Consider the following 21,694-nt stretch of genomic DNA (forward strand, 5'->3'; position numbering starts at 1 on the left):
TGGAGGCTGCAAACAGCCACGACTCTGCCGAGAATCTGCCCACCCTCGGTCGTACGTGTCTCCGGCGCTTGGAGCCGTGCCGAGGCCCTCGCAGATGCTGCCGTCTCTAGTCCGGAGGCAGAGGGTGAATCAGCTCTCCCTCTGCCCTTAATCTGATCTGAGCATCAGAAAAATACGAGAACTCTCTCAAGCCTGTAATCAGACGGAGGTTTTGCAGTGTGCGGTGGCAGATCTCTTGGGTATTGTCCCGAAAATGGGACAGGAGGGAGACGAGTCCAGCAAATACTGCAGCTGCGTAAGCCAGACGGAGTTTGTTTGCCTGGTGATGAACGGGGCGAAGCGTTCAGAGGACGGTGGTGGCTCGTTACTTAGAAATCCGGAAGGGAAGCAGCCTTTGAACCACCGCCAGCTCCGGGGACGGAGCTCTGCAACCCCTGGACTTCCAGGAGACACCGGAGCGAAGGTGAAACGCGGTGGAGGCACTCGAACGCGCCGTGCTACAGGGAGACAGTTTGCCCGGGAGTGCTGGGGGGGGGCACTATTGTCCTGGTGGTGTTTGCCCTGTTCCCGGTAAGGGACTGACCACTGGCCAGGAGGAAATGGGTAAGCTGCCTGAGCCCACCGGGCTTTCTGTAGGGGTTATGCCCCCAAAAGTGCCAGGCAGCGGCACCCCAAAACCCCCCCAGCAGCATCCTTGAAGCCCCCGGCAGAGCAGAGGGCTCCCCACAAGCCGCGGGAGCGGGGCAGCACGGGGAGGGGCTGGGCGGAAGGCGGGGACCGGGCCGGGCAGGGGGGGGTTGCGGCCCTTGGGGTCCTCAAGCCGGGCAGCCCCGGGGGAGCCCCCCCCGGAGGTGCAGGCAGCCACGTGCAATCTCCCGCCAGCCCTCGCCACGCCCCTAGCGGGCGGGGATTCGCCCAGCACGAACCTTATACGGTGCTGGTAGGCGGTGCCGGCGCGGGCTCGCCCCCGCGGGGGCGGTGCCGAGGCGGTGCCGTGCTGGCATTGGCGGGGGCCGAGGAGGGGCGCGTCTCGGAGGGGGCGTGGCGCCGGCGAGGGGCGTGGCGCGGAGCCGGCCGGTTCCCGTCAAAAGGCGGCTGCGGGGCAGTGGAAGGGGTGGCGGTGCCGGTGCCGGGAGCGCAGGTACCGGGGCCCGGGCTGGGGGCACCGGGGGCCCGCGGGGACGCTGTTTCACCGAGGGGGAAACCCTCCCTCGGTGCCCGCCGTGGGCTGGGTCTCGGGGGCGGCAGTGGCTCGGGTGGTCGCCGGGACGTGGGCGGGCGGGCGGGCGGGCGGCGGCGGCGGCGGCTGTTGCCGCGGGGAAGTCCTCGGTGCCCCCCACGGATTGGGGGACATGGGTGTGGGGACCCACCGGTACCCCCCGTGGCCGGAGGGGCGCGGATGTGGGTCACCCCCGGGTACCCTATGGCTTCTCCCTGCCGGTTGGAGGGTCCTGTGGGGGGGGGTGGGGGTGCACTGTGGTACCCCCGAGGTTTGGGGGTCCCGTGGGGGTATTGCACCTCCCCTGGTGCTCTGCGTGCTCCCTGGTTTAGGGTCCTACGTGGGCACGGGGCTCCTTGTGTTCCCCATCCCGGTTTGGGGATCTTATGGGTATTTTGGCCCCCCAATACTCTGTGGTCCCCCCCTAGGTTGGGGATCCCACGTGAGACCCCCTGATACCCAGTGTCTCCCCTCAGCTGGGGGCTGTCAGGGATGTTAAGGGCTTCCCCTGCCAAAACTGGGGTCCCCTTAGGGTTGGGGGGCCAGGTCCCTGTCCCTCTCAGCCTCTCTGTGAGTTGTGGGGGGTGGCTTCTGGTTTTGGGGGTATCAGGGTCCCCCCCCAGTGCTGCCCAGTCTCTGGTCTGACCGCCCCTTGCTAGGCCCAGAAATAAGGGTTCAGCTTGGAGCTGGGGGGTGTCCTGGGGGGTGAATGTGACTGTGTTGGGGGTGCTTTCCTTCCGCCCCCCCCCCCCCCAAGTCCTGGCTGACTTAACCCTTTCTGGGCTGGCTGGTGATTCTCCCTGGGGTCAGCATGAGGATGGACCCAATCGTGTACCCCACGTTGGTGTCAACCCCCCTTTCACCTCCGTAGCCCTGAGCTTCACCCTCCATCCCCCATCATGGGAAGTCACCCCTGTCCCCTCTCCCCGTGCCCCGTCCCTGTGTGTCCCTCTCCGGGGCTCCCCGAACCCTTTCCAGGGGCCTCTGAAGCTGGTGAATTACCTGGGTGCTGTTGGGGAGCTTAAGTGGTGTTTCAGGGTTTCCAGCCTCTTTCTTATCGACAGGCTGGTTTCGGATTCAGATAAGTGCCTGATTAATGATCGGCTTTAAAATGCGTCATAAACTTAATCTCCCAATTAAGTATTTTTTTTTTTTGAAGCGGGAGGGAGAGATTTCAAGTGCCAGGCTGAGCCCCCAGCATGGCAGTAATTACACTCGTTTGTAATTCCCCAGTGACTTTTCGTCCGTCTCTGAGCGATCCCGTTGGCCGTGTCGGATGTGACTACCGGGATCTTTCAGCTGCGAGTTCCCAGGGCAAAGAAAACAAAGGTACCGGGGATCTTCCAGCGGCTCCTACACGAGGAAGAAGGGGGGGGGGGGGTGTTTCTTTTTCCCTAGACCAAGCAGGGCACCCCTGGGCTGGGACCGAGCACCCAAAGGGACCCGGGTGGCTGGCATAGGGCAGGTAGAAGCGCCTGTTCTCTGGGGTGAGCTTCTCCTTCCTCTTCCCCCCCCCCCCCCCTTTATTTGAGCCTGGGGCTGGAGCCTTCAGCATTAAAAATTTCTTTAGAAACTGGTTTTCACGAGAAGCCAGCCCTGGCTTTGCAGCGTTTTGTGGCGTGTTCTCCTCCCACACGAGCTGGGCAGTGACTCATCTTCCTCCGAGGACTTGGTTAAAGGAGCACCAGCTATCTCGGGGCAAGATGCGTCTCCTCTCGAAGGGAGGCGGACATCTGCTCGGCGTCCCGCTTCGGTCCGTGGACCCTGTCGGCGCTTCCTCCGCCTCTGCCGGGGAGCAAGAGCGAGCTGAGCTGCCTTGGGTTAGTGCTCCGAGCGCCTCTGCGACGGTAGGGAGGAATACTGAACCTGTCTGCTTTGGGGAAGGAAGTTAAGGCTGTGATTACTCATTTGACTAAAACCCCTTCTGCCTTCTCCAAAGGCAGCCGGTTAAAACTGAGTCAGATCAGATGGGGTTGGTGCTTGTCGGCTGTGCCGCGGCTTTCGGATGGGCCTCGTGAAAGCGTGCTGAACTGGGAGGTTGGGCCAAAAAAAAAAAAAAAAAATAATGTGCCTGGCCGAGGCTGGGTGGCTCTGGGAGCCCACGTGTTGGCACCGCGTGGCTTGGACAGCTGTCCCTCCGGCATCGCGTCCCCCGAGGAGCGAGGAAGAGGAGGGAGGAAGGCCTGTCAGGTGCAGGAGGCGTTGGCAGATGTCTGCCCGAGATCACGCTTGTCTGCAAACAGATCAGGTGTAAGATCTCGCAACGGGAGTTTTTGAATAACAAAGGTACGAAGGCACAAAAATAGGTTTTTCATCAGGCAAGAATTTGCCTCGGGTCAGTTAGTTTTTTTCATTAGATGTTTCCTGAATCCCAATGTACTTTAAGGCGAAATAACTGGATAATCTAGCCTCTTTTTCCATTTAATAGCTAACTGTGGAGAAGGGGCGCGCTCCCTCTGTGGCTAGAGGTGCACCCAGGAATAATTTTTAACCTGCTGTCGCTGAGTCCAAGCGAAGTCGGTCTGGCCCGAGGTTCCTGTGGCTTGCGAAGGGGAAACGCTGAAATGTCAGGTCACTGGGAGAGGAATAATCGGAGTTAAAGGTGGTTGTTGAGGGGGTCTGTCCCTCCCGTGCGATGTCTGAGTGTGAAGCTGGGGGGGGGGGGAAGAAGAAGCTGTCAGCCAGGCTGCGGCGCGTCTTCCTCTACTTGTGCGAGTCCATGGCAGCACGTCGGCTACGAGAGGAAGGGGACACGCATCTGGGGTGCAGGGTAAGGTCTGATTGCTCTGCTGTGAACCTCCTTGGTCCAACCGTGGCCCCAAACGAAGGCGATCGGCTGATGCTGTGGCCGGAGAAAGGACGTGCGCGGCTGCAGCGGGCACGCGGGGAGGGGGGGGGGGGCCTGTTTTGTGGGAGGGCAATCGGACACTGCTACAAGGGACTTTCCTAAAACCACGTCGCGTGGGAGGAATTAAATCCCACTTCTGTGGAAGGAAGGTGTCACGTATGGGGTGTCCTGTTTTGGAAGCGTCTTGCGGGCAGCGGGTTTTACGTGGTGCCCTTCTGTATTTGAATATGACGCAGGTGGCAAGCGAATAAATGCAGGTGGCATCTAAATAACGAGATCGCGTTGGTGGGGACGTGTCTAGGTGCCGGCCGGGGTCTCGTCCCATCCCGCAGGACTAAGCTCTCCTAGAGCTGGATGCTGCAGCCCTGGGTGGGGAGCTGTCTGCATACCGGTTCCTCCTCGCGGCCGGAGATGCCGGGAACTTGTGATCCGGGCGGCATCTGCCCCAGCTCCCGCAGAAGCCGTTCTGCTCGGTGCTGACTCTTTCCTAACCGTAGCTACGAGGGGGGTGGGTTCCCTCTTCGGGTAACCTCCTGGTTATGTCTCTTGGGTAAGAGGTGGCAGCGGAGCGATTCAGCGCTCCGCTCTGGGGCTTGCGTAACTCGTGTGAAACGGCTCATGCTCACCGTGCATCACCGAGGCAGAGAGATCGGGGGGGGGGGGGGGGGACGGGGACGATGACGGACGGCCGCCGACGCCGCCAAACAACCGCTGCGTTTTCAGGCGGCGGGTGAAAGTTGTTGCGACAGCTGGCTGCTCGTCTCGCAGCCCACGGAGGGCAGGCGCGGAGCATCTGGTTTCTCTTGACGGCTTTCTTCCCCCCCCCCTCGCGTGAGAGCGTATTTCAGGAGACCCAGAGGCGAGGGCTGCCGCGTTGCAGTTTCCCCGTCGCCCTCTTTGCCCACTCCAGTGTGGTGGCAAACACGGGGTGCCCGGCCCTGCACGGGGGCACCCCCCCCACCCCCGCTATCCGGCAACCCCCTGTGGGGTGGGGATGAGAGGCAGTGGGGTTACTTTAGAGCAGTTTTGCGAAGGTGGGGATTTAAAAACATAACCCCAAAATGAGAGAAATGCAAGTGGAACCGCTTGTTAAAATAAATACATCGACCTACAACTTACCGCTGAGTGTTAATACAGCGGTTGCGGAAAGCATCCCTCTGATTTGGGCTGTCCGTGTTAAATTTGGTCGCTGAAGTTGTACCTGCTGTGGAGGAGGACAACTGAAGAACCGGGTAAAAATGGAGTTGGACTAGCTGATTGCTGTAGGTCCCTTCTGGTTGAACTATTCTAGTCTAAAAAATGAAAAGTACCTTTTTTTTTTTGAACAAGACCTGCGTGCCGGTGTTCGGCTGACAGCCGGCGAGGACAGCTTGTGCCCCTAGGGTTGGGAGAGGGGAAGACGGTTAAACCGGGGCGTGAGGAACATAAATGACAAGGGGAGCAAAAGTCCGGGGAGATAAGGAAGGTCAGAGACTCTCAAAGGCTTTAAAAACGGAGCTTCTCAGCAGTGACCTGCAGAGGCAGATGCGATGGCTGGGGAGTGGGTTTCTTCTCACAGCCGAGAGGCCTCGGTGTGACTTCAGCTGAAGGACCGATGTGGCAGGGTAGTCACCGGTGCCACTCCTGCCTGCTTCCACCTTCATTTTGTTTGCCGAATCAGCTGCAACCCAAGTACGATTTTCTTATCTGTGGTGTTTAACGGCAGTATCAGTGTAAACCTCACATGTGTAAGTGACTTTTGGCTGCTAATAAATGGAAACGGGGTGTAAAAGTGATGAAAAACAATACCTGGAACCCTTTATCTGTATATCTAAAAGTAGTTTCCTCATTGCCAGGAATACATGCTGTCTGCCCAAGGCGTCGGGACCTGCTGACGTGACTTCTGAGTTCTGATCTTCCCGGTCAGTGGGACACTGGTGAGTGACTCTCCCGGCTCAAACAAAAGTCCTGCGCGCGTTCACAATTCCCAGAAGCTTTTGGTGGAAGCCCTGGTGTGCCGGGTGAGGTGAGTTAGGTTGAAAAGGGCGTTCTTAACGCGATGCCTTCCTACTCTCTCTCTCTCTTGAAAAGTCTGTGCCTTTTCCTAGGGGTTTGCACACCAGAAACCTGCGTTCTCCTTTGCTACGGACCTTTCTGTCCCCACTGCTGCAAGCTGGATGCCCGGCTCCCATAGGTGCCATTTCAATTTCTCAATGCCAGGCTGCAACGCCCAACACCTTCCGCTTTATCAGTGCTCCCTCTCCTCCACCTTGCTTGGGCAAGAAGCCTCCCACGATCGGCTAGCGCGATGGGTGAGGTGATTGCTGGGGCTGGGGGGGGGGAACCTGACGGTTCCCTTGCCCACCGGGCAGGCTGGCGTCCCCGTGCCATCTGTCACCCGCTGCCAGGCGAGGGACGTGGCTTTGGGAGCTGCGTGTGTCGCATCAGGTCTGCAAAGGCTTCGCTTCTCTCCCCCGCTGCAGGGACGTGGGTAGTGCTGACATGGGGGGGTTCCTTTATAAATAAGAACTCGTAGCTCCATAAATACCCCTGTTTAACAGAATGCAGAGAAGATACAAGCGTGGTCTATATTTAGACTTGCTTAGTTTTGTGGAACATGCGGCGTCCTTGATCAGACCTGCGAGCGTTAGCTCACCTCTGTGTCCCCGGAGGGATGGCGAGTACCGGCTGCCACGTGGAGAGCTTGAGCACGGCGCCCTGGGAAAGGCGGGCTGAGACACGCTTTGTCTTTCATCGATCCTCGTCCTCCCAAGGCCCTTCTGCCCTCTTAGGCAGGACACTTTTCTTTTTAGCTTGGTGGTGTATTCACCGGGTAAAGGGATTTTTATTTCCATAGCCCGGCTTACGCCGAATGTGGAGATGGTGCTGCCTAGTTCCTAATCCTGAACTTAAATCTCTAATTTTGGGGGCCCTCCCCTAAGGGGGAGAGCCCTTCTCAACCCAGTAGCCCTGGCACGTTGCTTTCCTCTAGCCTTTCGCCCTGGGATCGGGGTGCAGGAAGTTTTTTTTTTTTACCTGTCTGTGCCTGATAACTGGAGTTTCAAGTTGTGCTCTCGCTGGCACGCTCGAAAGAGAGGCGATTGTTTTCCGAGCGTCTCTGCTTCGTGCTCAGACGTTCGAGTAATCCTGTGGTCTGGTCAGTGTTGGACAGAGGAGGAGAAACCTGTTTTTTCTGTGCTCTGGCTGCTGCCCTGGGTGGCCTCCCACACTCTTTTCCTTGTTGACACCGCACGTTATTGGGAGAGGACGCAAAACCTGGTGTGGTTGGGCTGCCTGATGCTCTTGAAATAGAAACTATCACTCACCGTAGCCGGGTAGGAGACTCTGTACCAGAACCGTTGCACATCCACGGGGCTACTGCCCTGCAAGAAACCCTTCCTTCTGTTTATTTTGCTTGTCATGGATGACAGAATTTCAAACTAGTGAAGTATGTTGGGACAATACGTCTGTGACCGTGGTTGCGTGATCTTTGTTAAAAAAAAAAAAACAACTTAGCCGGGGAAAAGGATGAGGTGGCATCTGAGGCAACGCGCCGGCAGCACTGGGTGCCTAAACCCATGGGTAATGTGTCGACCGACTCATAGGAGGGGTGATGCCGAACTTTCGGCAGGCCGGGGACAGTGCTTAGTGGGCTCCTCCGCTCGCAGACGCTGCAGTCACAAGCACAGGAAAATGGAATTTCTGGTTCTTTTTTTTTTTTTTTTCTGCAGCCCAAACGTACCTGGCCAGAGCGCTTTCTGCTCCAGGGCAAGCTGAACTGAAAATGGCTGACGTGGGGGGGGGGGGAAAATGGGATTGCTACAGCTCAGCTCTGGGAAGGAGAAAAGCAGAATTACCCGCAGATTTCTTAGTAGAGGGGAACAATTTTAACGCTGCTCACCCACTCACTTCCTTAAGTAGCAGTGAAATTGCTGGAGAAGGAACTGCCTGTCGAGGGCAGGGCATGAGACTGCCTTGGCATCACGTGCCGTGGCTGTGCTTAGCTCTGAATTTACCTGTTGGCTTGTCCAGACAGGCAAGAGAAGCGGAGACGTAGGAGCCGGCTCCTTCTAGTCATGTTCCCCGGGCACCCGCTGCAGGTAAATAGCCGGCCTGGGCCGGGAGAGCAGCGATAGGCTCTAATTCTGACCCAAACTTCACTTTGAGGGGGGGAAAAATAGCAATTAATGCGAAGGTTTAACGGTCACTGGGTTTGTTTTATCTTTCATCTCCTTGGTGAGAGATGAAATGGGGACGTCCTCTTTTTGTCAGACTTCTGTTTTGCTTCTTGCTCTTTTTTTTCCCCCCCCCTTCTGACTTGGTGCTCTTGTCTCTCTTAACCTGTAGCTGCTTCATTTCTAACTGTCCTTTAATCAGCTGATGGAGATCTGCTGAGAAATCACTGCTCTGCCTGTGGCTCTTAAGGAAACTGAGGTTCGGGAATGCTTGGGCTGGAGAGAGGTGCGGGGGCACGGGCTGGACGTCGGCATGGGTGGAAGGTGGGGAGGAAGAAAGCAAAGACTAAATATAAGTAACGAACAAGGAGACATCGCGATGACAAGCTGAGCTTCTGGAGCTTGCGGGCAAGGCAGAGATCCTTTCTGAGGAGATGGTGAGAGGTAGTCTGGTCCCGGGGACGTTCGCTTGTAGCTCTTACCCTCTTGTATCTGCACGCATGCAAATATTCCTGGCTGTGGGATGGCTTCAGAGATGATGTGACTCAGTGTTTTTTTTTCTCTCCCATAAATTGGAAACGTCCCACTGATGCTCCAGCTCTGTCTCTTCAGTGCAAGCAGGTCCGGGGATACACTGATTTCTTTTTTTTTTTTTTTGGGTCCCATCTTACCCAAAAGCTGGCAGCTCCCGCGGTCGTATTGTAACGTCCCCCTTGAACGCGGTGATGAGACTTTCAGTCCTGTTATGCTGTATGACGGTTGGACTCGATGATCTTAGAGGTCTTTTCCAACCTCAATGATTCTACGATTCTATGTTGGGAGCTAAATTTTTTTCTTTCCTCAACAATAAGACTCCTGTAATGCCACTTACTGGCTGCTGTAATGCCAAATTCCTGGGAAACGCGCTCGGTGGTGAAGCTGGATCTCTTTTAAACCGGTGGGGAAGCCTGCTGTGGTTATCTACGTCTTGTAACAAGGGCTGGTCAAGGCTTGTGTTTCTATGGTGTTGACTTAGGGTGACTAATCCATCACAAAGCAGCTCTTCTGTCGCTTGCCCCTTCTCCGAATGCAGCATTCTCCATGTCAGTGTCTTTCCCCACCCTGATAAACGAAATGTCTTACAACTATTTAGGAAATAAGGTAGCCAGGGTAGAAATTCCGGAATCGGAGCAGCTCAACGAGCCTAGATAGATGCAAGGGGACTTAAAAGCTTTGTCCTCTTTCATGAGAGGGTTTTGCTCGCCACGAGGTAGACTTGTGAGCGTAGGTGGGTATTTTAGACCTCTTACAGCAAGCATCTAACGTAATCTGCTCCCAGCAGAGGTTGACCAAAGCTGCCAGGTCTCTGCTTCTGGGAATGACCTCAGATGTTGTCCTCTATCTCCTGGAATCTTAGCAAATTAGTTTATTATTTCCAAAGGCCGCTGGAGCAGATCGGCGGCCTCGGAAGGGCCCTATCTCTTCCACATACGTTATGACTTTGTGAATCCCAAGACCTTGAATTCCGGACTCTTCCTGCGGAGCTCCGGGTTGGTGCCTTGCAGTCTCGATACGAGTGCCACCGGAGTGGCTGGCCTGGCTTAATGCCCTTATTTCAAGCGAGGCTGGGGAATTGAAAAGAAAAGGAGGCTGAGGGGAGACCTCATCGCTCTCTACAACTGCCCAAAAGGAGGTTGTAGCGAGGGGGGGGTCGGTCTCTTCTCCCAAGGAACAAGCGATAGGACGAGGGGAAACGGCCTCAAGTTGCACCAGGGGAGGTTTAGATTGGATGTGAGGAAAAATGTCTTTACTGAAAGAGTGGTGAAACATTGGACCAGGCTGCCCAGGGAAGTGGTGGAGTCCCCATCCCTGGAGGTATTTAAAAGACGAGTAGATGAGGCGCTGAGGGACATGGTTTAGTGGGCATGGGGGTGTTGGGTTGACGGTTGGACTCGATGATCTTAGAGGTCTTTTCCAACCTCAGTGATTCTACGATTGCCCGCGTTACCTGGTTGCGTGGGTTTAGCTGTGGCATTGAAAGGGAGCTCGTGTGGCTCTCCGAGCCCTCCCACCCTCTCCTGGGCAGCCCGAAACCAGCCAGGAGCTGCTTCTGCTGAAGAGTGGATGTTCAGCTCCTGGCACTTGCTCCAAGTCAGGGGGACGGAGCTTCAAATTCTCTTCAGCCGAGCTTCAGTTCCTTGCCCAAATCGAGGGCACGTCTCCAGCAGATCATTATTTCTATGCCGACTTCAGTACTATTCTGCAGCTTAATCAGCTGAAGTTTTTCCTCCATCTCTAGCAAAAAAAACCCCAAACAACCCCAATACAGGCTTGATATGATAAACGAAATATTTTCAGTATTAAAGTTGCTGGAGTCCCTGGGGGGGGTGTGTATTCTTGGTGCGATTTTTTTTCTCTCTCTGGTGGAGAGTGATAGAGCAATTTGCATTCTTAGCAAGAACCTGTTTGCATATATTTCGAAATAAGGGAGAAGCTGTTAAGGAGCGTGGTATTTGCCACATGCAGGGACAGCTCCTTTCCCTTGGCCTTTCCTGAGTTTTTTTTGGAATATGAGAGAAAGGCTTCCTCGGCTGCTTTTACCGTGGAATTAGTGATTGGGAAACGAAGGCAGAGACGAAGCACGCAAGCAGCTTGGAGGGAGAGGAGGGGACGATTGAAATCGAGGAAGGGTTTGGGTGACGCGAGGTGTCACGGGGAAGCATCTGTGGGGGGGAAGAAAAAAAAAACAACGCTGTTCTCAGTTTGTCTGAGCAGAATATTCCCTTTGACCTGTCCTTGCCGTGCCCTGCAATTAGCTGGGTGCAAATGTGGTGGCGTTACTCGGAGGCACAACGGTGCAGGCAGAGCAACGGTGATATCAGCGTGGAAATCATGTTGACTAAGCTAAAGGCAGAGTTTCCATTGGAAACACTGGCTTGGGGAAATAACTCTTCTAGATAAGAAGTGAAAATGTGGAAGAAGGAAATAGCTATTACGTGCTACTCCTCTCTGTAGTTAAAATTACCGGCCGAAGGGGTAGGAAAGGCAGAGACATCTGCTGCTGCTGATTTGTGAACGGGTTAGGGTTACAGCACCTTAATGCCAAACACCGCGCACCGCGGCTGGCGTAGATTTAATTTAGGAGCCTGTTCTGCAGTTGGGAATGCTTCGCGCTCAGCCAGCTCTGCCATCCTGCCAGATTGCCATCCAGGAGCCCAGGGCGAGCCAAGCGCCTGGCCTGGCGACGCTGCTTCTGCGTCCTCTGGCTGAGGACACGGACCCTGCACGTGGAGGTCGTCAGCTTTAAATTTCAATAAAAAAAAAAAAACCCATAGCAGGCAAAAATAAGTGCCGGCAGCACCGGCTGTGGCGCTGCAGGGAGAGGGGCCGTGCCGGTAAACACGTATTTGTTCACCGTATCCGTCTGAAAAGCAAACAGAACTCTGCTGCTTATGGCTCAGCAGCAGCAGCCCTGCAGTGGCCTCGGCTCGTCACGAGGTGCCTTTGGTAGCTCCAGGCTTGATTTTTTTTTTTTTTTTTCTCTTTGCTTTTGTTGTTGTTGTTGTTGATAGCTTCCCACAGCTAGCTCTGTTCTGCAGCTCTTCAACAACTTAGGACAGTCAAACGGGACGTCCCGCAGTCGAGGATCAGGCTGAGCGTGACTTTTTCTCCGCTTCCCCAGCCTCTGCGGTGACAGCAAAAAAAAAAAACAAACCAAACCACCTTAGTGGGACTAACTTTCTTCTGTACTTTGTCCTTCTTTTTCTCCTGAGCTAATGAATACTTAGGGCAGGGACGATGCCGGCTGAGAGCTGGCCTGCCTTAAGCGGCATCTCCCAGGGAAGCAAGTGGGGAGCTCCCGGCAGCCTCCTGTCGCCGCTCCGTAAGCAGACCTGCCGTAGCTTTGCAGGGACAGGAGCTCGGGGCGTCCGGCGAGGAGGCCGGTTGGATGCGCCCGAGGCGTAGCCAGGAGCAGGCTCTTCCCCTGAATCCGTGCAAAGCGCCTTGCGGGCCGCTTCGGTGGGTCAGAGGGGAGGTTGGACGGGGCTGAATCCTTCCTGTGAACTGGCACCTGTGCACCTACTTTCCCGGTAACTTCAAAGCTGAATGATCCTCTTCCAGCATCCGCTTCAGCCCCTCGGTCACAAGAGGGAGGTGAAACCGGGTTTCCGTGCTGGTGCCAAACCAGCTGCAGCCCGATCAGCATTGCACGATTCAATCCGCCGTGGGAAGGAGCCCGCGGTAACCGCTTGGCGGACCTGCAAGCGTGAACGTGCCACGCGCGTTCGCCGTGTCTGCGGACCTGTTTCGACAAACGGGAGCGTTTTGGGGACAAAAGTGCACGGACCAAACCCCTTGGTTGACCATCTCCACCCCTGCGGTCGCTGCGGTGCCCTCGGGCGTAGCGATGCAGGTACTCCGGGAAAAGCTGTAACGCCTGAAACTCATCGCGTCGACTAGTCTGTCGCCCCGACCGCATCTTTCCTGGGCTCTCCATCTCGGCAGAGCTGCTTGCTGGGATTGCAGCCCGGCGTAGGCTGCTCCTGGGAAGGTTTTAGGCTAACCCAGCTGTGCCGGAGAGCTGAAAAGCGCTTACATCAAGCCTCACATCAGCTAAGCTGATGCGGCATTGTGTCTTCGGCTGCTGGGCTAGGTCTGGAAGAAGGTCCGCGTGCCCTTTCAGAGCATGCAGTGAAGAGGTGGGGATGGTAAGCTGAGAAAACCTGGTGTCTTGCGGGTTTTTCTAGCAGAATAAGAGTAAAATAGCCAGCAGTGTGCCCAGGCGGCCAAGGAGGCCAAGGGCATCCTGGCCTGTATCAGAAATAGTGTGGCCAGCAGGAGTAGGGAAGTGATCGTGCCCCTGTACTCGGCCCTGGTGAGGCCGCACCTCGAATACTGTGTTCAGTTTTGGGCCCCTCACTACAAGAAGGACGTCGAGGTGCTGGAGCGTGTCCAGAGAAGGGCAACGAGGCTGGTGAGGGGTCTGGAGAACAAGTCTGATGAGGAGCGGCTGAGGGAACTGGGGTTGTTCAGCCTGGAGAAGAGGAGGCTGAGGGGAGACCTCATCGCTCTCTACAACTCCCTGAAAGGAGGTTGTAGCGAGGTGGGGGTCGGTCTCTTCTCCCAAGGAACAAGCGACAGGACGAGAGGAAACGGCCTCAAGTTGTGCCAGGGGAGGTTTAGATTGGACGTGAGGAAAAATGTCTTTACTGAAAGAGTGGTGAAACATTGGAACAGGCTGCCCAGGGGAGGGGTGGAGTCCCCATCCCTGGAGGTATTTAAAAGACGAGTAGATGAGGCGCTGAGGGACATGGTTTAGTGGGTGGTGGTGTTGGGTCGACGGTTGGACTCGATGATCTTAGAGGTCTTTTCCAACCTCAATGATTCTACGATTCTATGAAAATGGCTCTGTCCTGTTCCGGGGGCGGCGTAACTGGATTTGGCAGTAATCAGGGGACTCTGTTTTAGGTAGCGCAGACAGGCAGCTGCAGCAGGACTTTAAATTCTGGTTGTAAATACAGCACTGTACTAGCACCTAAGCTATTACTGAGATGATCCAGTTTACCATCTTACAGCTGCCTCTTTCCTTAAACAAATCGCAAACACATGCAGCAGCTTCCGAGTGAAAGAAAACCAACACGACTTCCATGGTGCATATCCAATCTGTGTTGGTTGGGTGGGTTGTTTTGGTGGTTTGTTTGGGGTTTTTTTTGGGTTTTTTTTTTTTTTCATTTTTGTCGCCTTACCCAAGCTTTCTGGCCCGCGCGGCGTGGGTTCGGCGACCGCTGTCACTTCTCGTTCGTGACTAACATCCTCCCGTGGCACCGCTCAGGAAATGAGGCACTCTGCAGCTCGCTCACTGCAGGCACGGTGGTCTCCCCGCTCCAGGAGATGCCTAGCTATTTTTTTTTTTGGGGGGGTTCCGTTCAAGCTTAACGCATTGGGAAAGGGGTTTGGGTGGGGGTTTTTTTTTTTTGGCTCTCTGTGGCTCGCAGACTCGGAGGCACGGTCCCAGGCGGTGCCGCTTGCTTCAACGAAAGCCTGCAGAGCAAAGGCGGTGTCTGCGGGCAGGGGGATCCTCGCCGGGAGGAGAGGCATCCCTTGCAAAGCGCGTGCCTCCATGGTTAGCTTTTTCCCCCCCCCCCCTGCAGTATGTGCAGATCGGGCAGGGAGGCGGTGGTCCGCAGTGGTCCGCGGTGGTGCCCTTTCTCGTTCGAGGCACGGGGGTTCTCAATCGTATGATTAAATACAACTTGCTTTGAAGCGCCAGCTCCCAGGAGGATCGAGTGAGCAAGGAATACTGCCGTGTTTGTGTGAGAGGGTAACAGGATCTGTGGAGCCCGAATACCACGGCTGGCCTCATCCAACACATGCGACACCCCCCCCGGGTCTCTTCCAGGTCTGAACTCAGCTTTGCGAGGGCTGGGACCTCAGAAGCCGCTGGGCTTGGGGGTTCCCCCCCCCCCCCAACTTCCCGCTCCCTGCTCTCCCGTTCCTGGGGTGTGCTGCCCTAGCACGGCTGCGTTTGATCTGCCCTGCTGTTTGCTCTACCAGTTGGCAAACTTTCACCCTTCCCTCTCCTTATTTTCCGGGTTTTTTTTCTTTTTTTTTTTTTATTTCTGGAGCAGCCAGAGCTGCTGCAAATCGCCTCTCCCCCACATCGGGGGATCTTCTATTTAAGAAGCATCTCTCGAGGATGGGGCGGGCAGCCCCCGTGGTTCGGGTGCTGAGTGGGGGAGAGGGTAGGGAGGGCTCAGACGAGGCTGGGAGAGGTGTCTCCTGCTTTCCCGTTCCACCTAAAAGTGGCTGTGATTTCCCACAACAGGGGAAACAGAATTGTTTAGCCCATTCCTGGAAACCAGCCCCGGTCTGGCCAGACGGAGCCCTGCTACACCCTGATGGGAAGGGGCGCCAGCCGCCCCGGACCCCCCCCCCCCCCCCCCCAGGGGACCATGGTGCTGCTGGACCCTGACTCTGGGGTCACCAGTGCTCCCCAGTTTGGACCCGCTCAGACCCGCGAAGGGGAAAGGGCCGTTGCTGTTCCTGCACCGGCTCAAACTGGAGGAGGCAGCGGGGTTGGGAATGGCCAGTCTGTAGGAATGGGGTTGTTTTTTCTGGTCTGATTGAGTAGTTTGGGCTCTTTGTCCCAGACAACGAAAATTCCTACCGCTGCGGTTGATGTAGCTGGTAGACGCGTATCCTTAAATAAGTCTGCGATGCTTTCGGGGCTGCTTTGCACAACGTCAGGTTGTGAATCGTTGCTCGACGCCTTCCTTTGAAATCCAAGTCCATGAAAGCAACGCGTTGCTGAAACTGTTCTCCTCGTCGAAAAGCTTGTTTTGATGAGCTTTAGCCTGGAAACGTTTTTGGGGCTCCGAATCTCTAAATGAATCGGTGTCGCAGACGTGAAGTGTCAAAATGCAGCAGCTCCTTTACTCCATGCGATGTTACAAGCAATTTAGGGCCTTGCTTGTTCACGATCGGCGATCATGGGCATTAGGAGCCGGTTTAATCTAGAGAGGGGGGGTTCAAACAAGGAGGAAGAGCCCCAGGTCAGGAGGTCTCTACTGAAAAGGCTGCTCAGGAAGCCCAAAAGTCTGATGGAGCCCATGGCAGCCTGTGACTCAATGCCGGAGGATGCTCCACCCTTTCCCGGTGCCTGTTTCTTTCCCGTTCCCGTGCCACGGTGCTTGCGGGTCCTTCACCAGCATCGAAACTCGCTGCGTTTCGGGCCGGCTCTTGCCTCTTCCGCTGCCTTCGCCCCTCGGGGCAGGGACAGCGGTCTGCGGGCGCTCCTGCGACGCTGCAGCCGAGCACTCCTCTCTGTTATTACTCTTACAGGCGGCCAACGGCCCCTGCTCCGGGTGGGGTGTGCCGGGCTTGCTTATCCCGGCTGGCAGACGGTCTTGAGACCCGGCTCCGTGTCGGCAAACTCTTGCATCAAGTTGGTCCAGGGAGGATGCTTGGTCCAGTTGGTGCTTGGATGAGGCTCATCGGTTGGGAACAAGGGCAGAGCCTGAGCCAGGCCGATGCCAAACAGCCCCTTTCCATCTTTCCGCGGCCAGCCCAGGCGGCATCGATCGGTACCGGCTTGTGCCGAAAAGCCGCGGTACAGGGAAGGTGCAAAAAGGGAAGCTCTGCCAGCCTGTGTCAGAGTTGCGGCTGGGTGAAAAGTCGCTTTCATTTATTTGTTGAAGAAGGGTTTGAGAAAGGACGTGTCGCTCGCAAAAAAAACCCCCATTTTAAAGCGATCCAGCTGCCGCTAACGCAGTGCTGGTGGGGTCTCCCTCGGCTCGCGGATCCAGGTGGGTTGCCGCAGCGAGCGCTCTGTCTCATTTTTTTTGTGGCTTAAATGACAAAGCGTTGTACCAGCGAAGAGTCAGGTTGGAGGTATTTTTGATGCCGTGCCCGAGCCGTAATCTGGAAATCTGTTTACTTCATTCCTTCCAGTCAGGGGAACGGCGCTTAGAAATATTTTCTGCTTTTACCTGCACATGTAAGGATTTGTTGCCTAACTGCAGTGTGAGATCCTGTAAAGATCCTTGGCTAATGTGGTAGAAGAGCTTGTAAACGGCCAGTATTAGTATCTTTTTTTTTTTTCCTTCTGCCTCTCCACGCTTGTGAAGCTGCCGAGGGTTTGCACCGTGATGCTCGTCTCCGGCCAGCCCTTGTCCCTGCCGTCCGCCGGCTCCCTTGGCCCCTTTTCCCAGGCCGTTGAACAGGCTTCTCCTGCGCTTTCCCATCCAGGGTTGATGGAATTTGTGCCTGGACTCCAGCCCCCCGGGTCCTGCCTTGCAGCAGGTGAGGGGAAGCGCGCCTGCCGTCCGTAGACCTACCTTGCACGCACCGTTTGCTTGAGGACTCGTCGCCGCGCATTGGGTGCGGGAGGCTGGACGTGTTTTGCAGCCTACCCGGAGGCTTGCGCGCTCTGTAGCTCCTGTGTGCCCGCCAAAGGCGCCGACACCTTCGGAGTGCGATCGTCCCTCACGTAAAAGAGTTGGGAAGGGTAGTATTGCTGCGTTGATGACCCTGGAAACCCAAACCTGGGTATTTAGGGACCGGCCTGTGCATCCCCCTCTCCTCCTTTCTGGTTTCCCAGTTTCTGGATGCGACGGCGAAGATGCCCGGCGATGCCGGAGGTGCGGGGTGACAGTGCGGCCCCAGGGGCCTGGCGAGAGCCCCGCCGGGCTGAGAGCAGACCTGGTCTTGCTCTGGCAACAATTTTTTTTATTATTTCTTTTTTTTTATTATTTCTTTCTTTTTTTTTATTATTTCTTTCTTTTTTTTTATTATTTCTTTCTTTTTTTTTATTATTTCTTTCTTTTTTTTTATTATTTCTTTCTTTTTTTTATTATTTCTTTCTTTTTTTTATTATTTCTTTCTTTTTTTTATTATTTCTTTCTTTTTTTATTATTTCTTTCTTTTTTTTATTATTTCTTTCTTTTTTTTATTATTTCTTTCTTTTTTTTATTATTTCTTTCTTTTTTTTATTATTTCTTTCTTTTTTTTATTATTTCTTTCTTTTTTTTATTATTTCTTTCTTTTTTTTATTATTTCTTTCTTTTTTTTATTATTTCTTTCTTTTTTTTATTATTTCTTTCTTTTTTTTATTATTTCTTTCTTTTTTTTATTATTTCTTTCTTTTTTTTATTATTTCTTTCTTTTTTTTATTATTTCTTTCTTTTTTTTATTATTTCTTTTTTTTTTATTTCTTTTTTTTTTTTTTATTTCTTTTTTTTTTTTATTATTTCTTTTTTTTTTATTATTTCTTTTTTTTTTAGCTTTGCTGCCAGGGACGTGGCTGCTCGGATGTCCGCTCCGAACGGCGTTACTGGGGAGCGCTGGTGGCCGTAACCGAGTTCAGCGTGTCCCCGGGCTTGCTCGCTCCCATACCACAAAGCGTTTAGGGAGCCCGTAAGTGCTTAATTCCTCACAAGGAATGAGATTAGCATCCTGTTCCTTAGAGAGGGCTGGGGGGTTTTTTTTTAAGTCTCTGACCTTCTTGAAACTAATATTTGCAGCTCCTTTGGTTGTCACGCAGCTGGACCCTCCTCTGAATGCCTCATGCTGGTTGCAGGCTGGGAGTGTCCGGGCTCTCTCCGGGGTAGGAATTGTCACGCTTACGTGTTGCCTGGCATGGAGGAGCCTCCAGCCCCGGTCTGGGGGCGTTAGCGGAGGCTCCGGGAAGGTTTTACATCTAATCAAATTAATGGAGGAAGGGGTGGCATGAGCTGACTTGCGTCAGGTAATAAATAGCTGCCAGGCTTGCCAGATCTCCTCCTCGCCCAGCTCCCAGGAGGCTGCAGCCGCTCTGGGTCTTGCAAAAAAAGAAAAAAATTGTTCTTCCAACCTAGAAATGGAGGCGAGCGGTGGGAAGAGGCGTCCAGCCGTGCGGCAGCGCGGGGAGCTTCACCTGCTCCATCCATCCACGTGCGACGCGTAGAGCCACCGTCCACGCGTGGGCTGGCGCTGGGCTCGTGCGGGAGCAGCGCTTCGTCTTCCTGGGAGGCTGTCAATCCGCTGTCGAATAAACCTCATGGAAAGCAGCTAAATAACAGGGCTCCCCGGAGCTACAGCAGGAAATTATTTAATTGTCTCCTTAATAGAGAAAGGGGTTGCTTGCAGGCCGCAACGAGATGTTATGAATAGGCTGATTTGTACTGGAAGAAGCTTCTTGAAAGGCAAGCGTGTTGCCGGAGGCTCTGCAGAGGCTCCGTGGAGCATCGCTTTGTTTTGACATGTCAACAGTGGTGTTAACTGAGCGTCAGCCAGGAAAATAGTAAAACCTCCATGTAAACGAATGGGTCTCTCCAAGACTTAGCAGAGCCTTCAGCAGCGAGTCAGAGCGGTGCCAGGGGTGAGGGTTTACTTCGACTTCAGAAACCAGCCTGTTCCTCTCAGGCCATGCGGGTAAAGGGGGTTTTTTTTTGTTGTTGTTTTGTTTGGCAAATAAATTAACCAAAAAAAGCATTTTGAAAGAGCAGCGAAGCTATTGAGAACGTGACAAATACTTTCACAGTATTGCAACAGTTTTATTTTCTGCATCCTAAAAATGTTTAACGATGTTAGTCTCAAAACTCCAAAGACTTCAAAGCCTCTTTAATGAAATGACACTCTTGACTTCTGGGAACGTTCGGCTGTTCCTTAACTGGCTTAGTTTCCCCCCAGATTTCGGCGAAATCTGAACCTCCTGGGGAGCAGCTGGCTGAATGCAAACCCGTACCCTTGCATCCTTGGCCAGACAAAGCCCTGGTCTTGCTTCTGGGTATTTCTGCCTGGCGGAAAAGGACCTGGGGGTGCTGGTCGACAGCCGGCTGAACATGAGCCGGCAGTGTGCCCAGGCGGCCAAGAAGGCCAAGGGCGTCCTGGCCTGTATCAGAAATAGCGTGGCCAGCAGGAGCAGGGAAGTGATGGTGCCCCTGTACTCGGCCCTGGTGAGGCCGCACCTCGAATACTGTGTTCAGTTTTGGGCCCCTCACTCCAAGAAGGACGTCGAGGTGCTGGAGCGTGTCCAGAGAAGGGCAACGAGGCTGGTGAGGGGTCTGGAGAACAAGTCTGCTGAGGAGCGGCTGAGGGAACTGGGGTTCTTTAGCCTGGAGAAAAAGAGGCTGAGGGGAGACCTCATCGCTCTCTACAACCACCTGAAAGGAGGTTGTAGCGAGGTGGGGTCGGTCTCTTCTCCCAAGGAACAAGCGACAGGACGAGAGGAAATGGCCTCAAGTTGTGCCAGGGGAGGTTTAGATTGGACGTGAGGAAAAATGTCTTTACTGAAAGAGTGGTGAAACATTGGACCAGGCTGCCCAGGGAAGTGGTGGAGTCCCCATCCCTGGAGGTATTTAAAAGACGTGTAGATGAGGCGCTGAGGGACATGGTTTAGTGGGCATGGGGGTGTTGGGTCGACGGTTGGACTCGATGATCTTAGAGCTCTTTTCCAACCTCAGTGATTCTTACACTGGCCGTTCATGTTAAAATGTATTTCTGGCTTTGCTCATCGGGAAAGTGTGGGGCAGCTGTAGCCCAGCTGACATCCGAGCAGCAGCCCCACGACCAGTCTCCCGCACCAGGGTTTATGCGTTGGCCTCCGGCGCTGGCTCCCGGCTCTGGTTTTGTCTTAGCCGGTGCGTCGTCCCCGGCTCTGGCTATTGCGGGGGCTAGCGGAGTAACGTCCTGCTGGAAGGAGGCATTTCGGTGCCGTGATGCTGGGAGGGAAACCTGCCGCTGCGCAGACGCCGAATGCGAGTGACTAAAGGCTTTTTCAGCGGGAGCGATCGTCCTCCGAAGCCTTTTCCCTTCTGCCGAGTCCTGATGAGCTGTGAGTGCGAGTTTTGCAAGTTGGCGAGAGAAAAAGGAAAGTGATAAAGCATGAGAAAACACTTCAAAATACTTCCGACCAGTCTGGGTGGTTCCTGAGGGTACTTAGAAATAAATACAGACTTAAAAGCAAAGGCTCCTCCTTTGGGCTCAGCGTAAAGGAGGAAGAAGAGCAGACGCCGTGCCCATTTCCCTGCACGAGCAGGTAACTTTCCATGCTCTCCTTTATTCCCCGGGAGCCCGGATGACTCTCCTGCATCCCGCACCGGAGGTCCCAGCGCTCGTGCAGCCACCCTACGGTCACCGGGCTGCGGCTTCAACGGCTGTCACCCTAATTTTCAGGACGCCTTGCCCGGTTTCCTTTAAGCTGGCTTACGTTTGGGGAATGGCAAACCCCCTCCAGAGGATGCTCTCCCCTTTGTACAGTTGTTTTGCTTCGAACAGATGTGTTTTAGCTGCCCGGCTGTGCGCTGCTTTCCCTGAGCCCAGCTGTTGGAACTGCTGCTCACGCAAGGCTCTCGGCCAGCGGCGTGCGGCTCTGTCCGCGCTTCACCATCAGCCACCTGCTTTGGGAAGCTGCCGCCTGCCCCTGGTCCACGTCTGCGAGGCTCCAGTTAGTCGGACAGGGCCGGAGGCCAAAGCTGGAGACGTTTTCTGCTTGGGGTGAATGACTCTTCCAGTTGCGGTGATGGGGGCTGTGTGCGTGCAAGGGCCGCGTCGCTGCTCCGTCGCACGCCGGTGGGAGACGGGCTGGCTGCGTCGCGGGGACGTACCGAGGGGAAGGCATGGCACCACCTCGGGCTGGGTCTTCCTGGCACCGGCGGCCAGCAGAAGTGAGTCACCCCTCTGGGTAAGGCAGGGAGGGGTGCGCAGGGGGAGCCGGCTCTTGCCTCTGCCTTGCCACATCCTCCCGGCTTCCCAGGTACGAGGGATCTATCGCAACCCCGGCTTAAATAACAGCTGCTGGGAGGGAGGCTGGAGCCGAGCTGCCAGCTGCAGCCCTTTGCACAGCAGTCAGCTGGCTTATTTGTGCTCTTCTTCCCCTCTCTGCGTCTCCTGCAGGTGAGCTTTTCCCACGTCTTTAAACCTTGACCCTGGTGGCTTCTGGGCTGCTTCATCATCTGGCAGCATCCCGGCGGAGGGCTCCGGTTGCTAGTTACAATCGTGCAGCCTTCCCCTGCC

The 21,694-nt window shown here is 54.8% G+C and overlaps 1 protein-coding gene across 9 annotated transcripts in view; it reads left to right on the forward strand.

Moving 5' to 3' along the window:
* The first annotated feature begins 1,098 nt into the window (after positions 1-1,098).
* Positions 1,099-21,694, forward strand: part of LOC143171410 (vitamin D3 receptor) — a 44,433-nt gene continuing 23,837 nt past the window's right edge. For 3 of the 9 annotated variants that reach the window (XM_076360352.1, XM_076360360.1, XM_076360361.1), the window contains exons 1-3: positions 1,099-1,141; positions 2,453-2,548; positions 5,903-5,983. The gene's annotated coding sequence lies outside the window, so the exon portion shown is untranslated. Of the gene's footprint in view, positions 1,142-2,452; positions 2,549-2,975; positions 3,067-3,790; positions 3,822-3,870; positions 3,990-5,902; positions 5,984-8,088; positions 8,147-21,694 lie in introns of those variants that run through there. The other 6 variants (XM_076360358.1, XM_076360353.1, XM_076360356.1 and 3 more) reach the window with 6 other exon arrangements.

The sequence above is a fragment of the Aptenodytes patagonicus genome, chromosome 27, assembly GCF_965638725.1.
Source record: "Aptenodytes patagonicus chromosome 27, bAptPat1.pri.cur, whole genome shotgun sequence".
Lineage (NCBI taxonomy): Eukaryota > Metazoa > Chordata > Aves > Sphenisciformes > Spheniscidae > Aptenodytes > Aptenodytes patagonicus.